Here is an 8,741-nt window from a genome sequence, read left to right as displayed (position 1 = left end):
CTCTTTGATGTAGAAAGTCTTCATGAAGCTTGAGTGCCTAGCCCCAATAGTGTGGAAGCCTCAAATGGAATCACAATCATCAAAACTCTTAGAATAACTTGAGAGAGTCCTACACTTCATGAAATCGGCTAGCCCTTTGTTACACTCTCTAGTGGCCGATTTTTTGTCAAGAATAATATCATTATATAGTGTTACAATTAGGGTAAATCCTTAATTGTCATGGCTTTCCATTTCCTTGGATCCATGGGTTCAAATACACCATGGAGCACCCATGGACCATCCTATAGGTTTTAGCCCAACTTGATTATCCATGGAGCATTAGCCCACTATATAAGTATGGATGATTTACACAATCAACCCATATATTTAATTAGTCTTCTTTTGATCACTTAATTAATCCTAGATTAATTCTTGATCAATACTAATTAAATAATCTTATTATTCTTATTATTAATATACTATAAATTATAATATATTAATAACCATAAGTGTCTTATTTCTCTCATTATAGTCTATCCAAGTGCATGATGGTATGCAACCCAAATGGACCATGCCGGGTCGGGTCAAGTCTTACCAATTATAGTTATGGACTTAGACATTAATCCAACAGTCTCCCACTTGGATAAGTCTAAAACTATTATTGCGTATGACTTCAGGAACCAACCGGCAATCGTAGCTCTCAAAAGCTTCAGTCGAACTCTGACCTTGTAGATGAACTTTGACCTTGTCAATGACTTGTCCATTAGATAAGGGATCATATAATCCTCTGTTCTCATGATATCAGCCGAACAAATACATGGAACAACGTCGTACTTATTATCCAGCAGTTTGTTTCCCGATTTTCGATTTGTTTGACAAAGAACTTAATTGAACACATCAATTCAGTTCTGACCGGCCGGTACATAGGTCACAACAAAATCATCGAGGGGCCCAGATATCGCTTCTATTTCTAGAAGGAACAGATAAACTTCGACTCATATGCTTGTTCTACTACTTGTTGAATTGTACACAAAGGCACGTTTTATAACATCAAGTTACTGATGCGTTTACGTGCAATTAATGCACAACCAACTCATAGGTAACAACTCATATCTCTAGATTTGAAGATTTATATGATATTACCGTCTCACGATCACTCGAGATAAATTCCATGAAGTGATACAAGTGAGCGTGGGTTTATTCCAATACTCATAACTTATGAGCACTCATGAATGTTGTAGCAACCATTGCCATGACTAAACCCATTTAGCCATCTACAAACCCGATTCATGACAGTCTTGATTCATACCTACTTCCAACATATGAACGACTGTGGAGTGTTTAAATAACTTAGTCATTTAGAAAGAATAACCTAGCTATTTTGGAAGTCAAAACATGCAAAGTGAAACACAATAATAATCGAATCTAATATGGTCTCAGAACCCTTTTGAATATAAATAAAACCACCTTTTATTTATCACCATATTGATTACACATTATTCAATGTTTCAAATAATCAACTTAAGACTTGAATAAAACAACAGTCGTCCCATGCTCCTAGCATGTACACTTTGTTTTCTAAACAATAGTTATGCCATACCCCAAGTATGCACACTATGTTTGTCTATGATCCTTACATTGTGATGTAGATCAATTGAACATGATTCCAATGATACTCATTTCACAATCCCAAATCCTTATTGTAAATGTGAGAATTCCAAATTCATGTCATTTACTGAAATCTGTTAGATTCTAAACTTATATGCATTGATCCTCTTGTAATGATTATGCACGAAGTCAGAAAGACTTGACAACAACCATTACAGAGCATTCCAAAGGAGATCAGCTCCTTGGGAACATCCTTCTTGCATTAAGTTTCCTAATCTTACATAGATTGAATAACTTCCACCTATGGAGACATTTCCATAGTCCCATTTGACTATCACTTCCGAACAAGAGTTACCTCTTTTCAGAAAATGTCAATATGGTCCTACCAAAATTATCACTATACTTCCAATTGTCCTTGAGAAACCAATCTTTGGTAAACCTTAGATTGTCCTCGATAATTGTTTAATCACTTTAGTCATATCCAGTTCTAGACTTTTCCCTTCTATATGCCTTAAGCATTTGGAAAATTTAGAAAGGATGAATATTATAGCACGTGAAATCGATCCTATATCTGAAGCATATGGGACACGATTCATGATGTCTCACATAAAGACATGATACTAGACCAGTCTTTTGCTACAATATTTTTTATTTGCCATGTTTTCAAAGTTTAACTATGAAGAGGGATGCCGTAATCATAATCGAATTTTGAAAACACAATATATATAGAATTTTCTTAAGTCGAACCATTCAAACATAAAATTCTTATACATATTCTTGACTAAAGATGATTAAAATCTCAATCTATGCTTTAGAATTGAAATGAAGTATAATTTCCTCTCCCTTAATTATAGCAAAACAACTTTTCAACCCCTGCAACTTCACGAATTGAAGCTTTGTTTTCTATAATTAACATTGCTAGCTTTCAATACTAAACGTAATAATCATGCTCCCACTAACATGATGATTATCAGCACAACACTTATGCTCCCACTAGCTCTGACATATTTCCAGAAATCTGCTGGACTTCTAAAATTTAGATTCATACACCCTTTCTTAGATAGCTCACATGTGTGTCTAAACAATTTTCAGAACTATGAAAAGGGATGACGTAATCATAGTCTCAATTGCTTAGGCATTTGCCATTTCTCACAAGTCCATGTTAGTGTGCCGGTTAACCACACGCGCTCCACTAATGACTTTTGAAAATGCAAATGACACAATTGATATCTACTTAAAATCCATTTAGTGAAAGCGTTTCCTCACCATCATTTTCATGAATCGGAGAGAAACCTTATGACACTTAGATTTTATAGTGTATGAGTTCCTATCCATGCGAATTTGTCAAGACCATAATCACAGGATAAGGTTAGTGACAAATTCAGCCTTACACGGATTAAACTTGTTCAATCTTAGTTTCTTGTCACCTTGGTAACACAAAGCCCACCAATGCTTCCAAGTTGAACTCTGATAACTCACATGCAAATCCAACTTATTTGAAGTAGGTACAGAAATAAGAATTATGTCAACACGATAGGTTGCAAACCTTAAGTCGTGTGCTAGTGATAAATTACAGGTTTCGCTCTTGATTAAATCTTAAAACTCTTTCAGGATCTTTAAGGCTCCCACTGTCCCCTTGACATATAAGTTTTTCCTAGTCAAGAACCATTCCTTGACAAAACAAATATTCAAGGGATAGTGCGGATTCTTATCAAGACTAACACTTCACACAATTGGTCTTAGTTGGTCTTTGTCTCATCCAAGACATCACAACTTACCAATCTCAAATGTACAATAGTAGAAACATTTCACACTACATTTGATAAGTGTTTTAAACTTTACTTTATGTCACTCAATGTTACAATCTTGGAGTATGACTCTAAGAATTGTGTTGGAACGAAGTATGACTCATCTTCTTGATTTTAACCAATCCAACAATTCATGACCTCTCTTCTTAGCCATAACAATGCACTAAGACGTCCTTAGAGTATGAATTTGTAATATGGTTTCTAAATCATTAAGATGATCATAAACTGATACTAAAGTACTCTCCCATCTTTTCAGATTTGAGAAACTTTTATCCTTCTGCCTAATTTGATTCTTCTTATTCGTTTTCTCATACATTGTATCCTTTCCAATGTTACAGAATTATACTTAACCTTATAAGTATAATCATATTTACTAATCTTTAGTAAATCATGACAAATCAATCTTTGTGGTGGACCTTGACCAGCGCACACCTAGTGTACCTAATTCCTTAGTCCTTCAATTGACTCACATATACATGTGATCAAAGAATTAGTCTTAATTTTTCAAAGATGAAAATTCTCATTCATCATACAATACAACTTGTATGATTCCAAGTTTCTGTCCAATTGAAACTTGGGTGATGAAAAACTTTCTTCATTTGGTAAATTCAGACACTACCACAAATGAAAGAATCAAATCCACTTTCCAATATTGCTATTACTGGAAACATATAAGCAACAATTTTCCACCGATGCCATTGTAAGGATATTTTTAAAATAAATAAAATTAAAACCTTTTTTTCCTTTTATTTTAAAACTTTGCGGAAAAACTTATCCTTACAATCCACATGAAAAACTTGTTGTTATCTATTCACAAGCAATATATTATAACTCTTAAGAAGTAGCTCAAGAATCCGATCTTCAAACTACGCGATAGAAATCCATCTACGCGATCAGATTCAGCATATTCTTTCTTTAAGTTTATTTACCTTTTCTTTGATTCTTAAAACATCACCATGTGACCCAATCACATCATGTATCAAGAATCTCATAATAGAAACTTAATAGAGTTAGACAGTGGATTTTACCTGAAGTAGAGTCAATCTTATCAACTTTAACATCCTTAGGTAAATTATGGCAGCTTCGCAACCAATGCCCCTTTCTTTGGCAATATAAACATATGGACCCTTTGATAATGGTACACGGGACTATCACAGACTTAGTTTTTTTTTCTTTACCATTTGGTCAACCAAGTTGACTATGGCCGATCCCTTTCCATTGGGAAGAGAAATGCTTTTCTAGATATCCAATGCTACCATTGCCAATGTCCATTTAAGGTTTGGGAAGTTGATCTTCTAACAAAATTTGCTTTACTAGTGTTCCAAATCATTGCTGATTCCACAGCACAAAGAAAATAGATAAGATCATTAAGGCTCGTGTCATAGTCTGTCTCATAGTAGTCCCAAAGTGACCCGCTATGTTACTAAGAAAGTGATTGAACATCCAACTTTCACGAGACTTTGACACCCAACTCTCCTGTCTTGTCAATATGTGACTACATCTCCAAGATGTGACCACACCAAGACCTTAACTTGCCAATAGGGCTTGAGTGACTTTAAACTTTTCAAGAACTTGTGGGTGAGGGAGAATAATTGGAGGAGATAAAGGAAGTGAAGCATGATGTTGAGGAACATCATCTTCAAGAGATTTGGGAAGATCATAAATGTCTAAACCAGACATGTTTTGGGAGATATTCAAGATAGTTGATTTAAAGTCCTTAATATGACACCCAATATGAAATATTAAGGCTAGGATCCAACAAACAATTTTATAACTTAGAAGAGGAATGCCGTAATCCAAGCTATAAAATATTTGAAGGTAGGCGAATGACGATTCACCAATTTCCACCATGAAAAACGAAATAATTTATTAGGTTTTAATTGGATTTGAAATTCCTAGATCTTTTGAGATTCATTGAACTTTTCAATGGCACGTTTCAATCTCGAGTGTGCCCTCTCAAATTTTGTGACTGGGATGCCGAGGATCACAAAACAAGGTGTGAATAACCATACCAATTCACTTGGTACCCTTAATATTATCACCTAATCAATGTGCCGGTTAACCACACACGCTCCATTGATCTATGAAAAACATTAAGTCACCCTTCGTGGTCCTTACTAGTCCAAGTTAGTGTGCCGGTTAACCACACACGCTCCACCAACGACTTGGTAAGGTACAAAGTGTGAATTCCATGGGCTAGCACCAAATTCACATTTTTCCTAAAGTAACTAAGATTGGGAATTATTAAGATTTTAGTTACTTTAGTATTTATCATTAATACTTTTAATGAAGGGAGAATTTAAAGTCATTGTCCTACCCGTTCGGCTAACGACCCTCCACCAGTCAAGCAAGCGGTGGGTGAGAGTGGACACCCATTAAGTCACCATTTTATAGGCAACAACCTTATACCCACCTTATAGACCGGCTTCGTGAATGAGGCCTACTAACGGTAAAACGACTTGTTCTTATACATATATATAATAATTAACCATTAATGTTATAAATAGTATAAGTGTTGAATTTTAACTCTTTAGAATTCTAAGGGCTAATTTGGAATTAAAGTATTCATAAGTGAAAACTTTTCAAATTCCAAAACTTGAGGGCAAGTTTTGAAACTATTCAAAACTAATTAATTCCATAACTTATGTGTTTAAAGTAGCTTTAATCCAAAAAACTCTTCAAGTTCCATAACTTATGGAAAACTTTAAACTAATAAAAGAATTAATCTTTTCTTTATTTTTATAACTTATGGAATTAATTAAGGTTACACTTTATTTATTTATTTATTTATTAATGAAGTGACTCTTGAATTTCCATAACTTGAGGACAAGTTATGGAGTCATAAAAAAAATTGAATGACACAAGACTCTTCATTTTGTAACCATTACCAACTTTTATGAGTTTTATGAGTCTTTAATGTGACTCTTCATGTAACTTGAGGACAAGTTACACAAACATATTTTATACTCAACTCTTAGATTAAAATGGATTGAAAACAACTATTTCAATTAACTTTTCTATTAATCTAAGCAACTCATAAGAACAAGATAATTCATATCAAACTTCTTCATGTAATTAGTCTAAACCTTAAACTAATACAAAACATGAATCTATTGACAATTATCTTTGAAAATGGATTAGCATGAACATTACCACATTAAAAAACAAGTTTATAAGTTCAAAAACAACGTAGGACAATGTTCCTAGTCCATTTCTAGCCAAAAACCTCGAAAATATGCTGTCTGGGGTCTAACTCGTCGAGTGCATGAACAAAACTCGGCGAGTTGGATGAATTTTGCCTTGGACTCGTCGAGTCCCTTCTTGGACTCGGCGAGTCTGCTGGGCTGACAGCATCAAAACTCGATTTTTCAGCTTCTATTGCAAGTATAACAAGAAAACAAGCCTAGGCTCTGATACCACTGTTGGGTTTTGAGCATTCTAACACTCCTAAGTGTACATGCAACCCTAAATACCTTGGATCTATGTTTTCTCTATTATACATGCAAATAAGAATATCCAAGGTATTATCATAATCTATCATACAAAACATGAATATAACAAGATAGAATACATACCTCTTTGATGTAGAAAGTCTTCATGAAGCTTGAGTGCCTAGCCCCAATAGTGTGGAAGCCTCAAATGGAATCACAATCATCAAAACTCTTAGAATAACTTGAGAGAGTCCTACACTTCATGAAATCGGCTAGCCCTTTGTTACACTCTTTAGTGGCCGATTTTTTGTCAAGAATAATATCATTATATAGTGTTACAATTAGGGTAAATCCTTAATTGTCATGGCTTTCCATTTCCTTGGATCCATGGGTTCAAATACACCATGGAGCACCCATGGACCATCCTATAGGTTTTAGTCCAACTTGATTATCCATGGAGCATTAGCCCACTATATAAGTATGGATGATTTACACAATCAACCCATATATTTAATTAGTCTTCTTTTGATCACTTAATTAATCCTAGATTAATTCTTGATCAATACTAATTAAATAATCTTATTATTCTTATTATTAATATACTATAACTTATAATATATTAATAACCATAAGTGTCTTATTTCTCTCATTATAGTCTATCCAAGTGCATGATGGTATGCAACCCAAATGGACCATGCCGGGTCGGGTCAAGTCTTACCAATTATAGTTATGGACTTAGACATTAATCCAACACATTCTTCATGTGGTCAGATAGTTTGGGTGAGTGTTATTAGACTGCAGAATAAGCCTTAGCATTCACAGAATCATTCAGATAAGTTAGGCCAGTGAGGGTCAGTTCGTGAGATCGTGGAAACGGCCACAACAGGATCGGAATTAGGATATGATATGTCAATGGGATTCAAATTGGAGTTGGACATGTGTAACCCTAGATAGGTGGGACGTGTGGGAAAATTTGCTTCGTGTTAGGGTTTGGGTGAGACTCGTATGCTTATAGGAAGGCAGGTAGGACCTGGCAGAGACCTTTGGTTCAAGGTATGGGATCGGGGATCCCAGGAATTACAGAGCCAAGAGTGGCAATATGGATAGAGCAGTTTCGATAGCTGAAGTTTTCTTCGGAAGTCGCGGGGAGCGACTAAGAGGGTGTTCATTGGCTCAGCAACCGGGTGGGAATCTGGTATTCTAGATAGTTGGTAGATAAGTTGGGACATGGGAGGTCTTAGATCATTCAGAAAGTGGATAAGAGGCAGCATGGTGTTCAGGTAGAAGTAACGATGTGAGGATTCTTGTGTGTCAAGTAGCTTGTGGATCGGAAATGCTAAGACATTTACAGTTGGATTAAATAATCTCATAGTAATTGGTTTGACCCTGTTGCACAGCTCTCGTCTGAGTTTAACTGTCAAAGTGATGAATCTTATACTCGAAGGATTATCTGAACCTTCTGTCAAGTATACGTATTCTACAGTCGTTACGGGCAGTGATTTTGTTCCTGATGGTAGCATCGAGATAATCAAGAATGAGAAGTGATTGTGGGTCAGATACACGATGAGAATCTATGTGGTTCGGTTTCGATATGAGTGGTGTGTCGTGAAGTTAGATCAATGTAAGGATTCTAGTTACGGATATGCAAAAGTGGTTTTGTGCCCTAGACAGAGAATTTATCTTTCCTAAGATTAGGATAAGGTCTTGTTAGTTGGGTTCAGTTGCCTTGGGATGGCCATGAATTATGCGGGGAGATGGTTATACCGCTCAAGATGGCATATGTCAGAACTTGTGGGAAACATCGGTGGGTTCAAGCAAATGGAGGGAGTTGCGAGTGTGGTGCGTGAGCTGCTTTAGAGGTAGTGACTACAACGGACTTCGAGGATGAGGTCTAGTTTAAGTGGGGGAGATTTGT

Source organism: Lactuca saligna, chromosome 3 (assembly GCF_052625555.1).
Source record: "Lactuca saligna cultivar CGN05327 chromosome 3, ASM5262555v1, whole genome shotgun sequence".
Taxonomy (NCBI): Eukaryota; Viridiplantae; Streptophyta; class Magnoliopsida; order Asterales; family Asteraceae; genus Lactuca; species Lactuca saligna.
Note: the sequence above shows the minus strand (reverse complement) of the source record.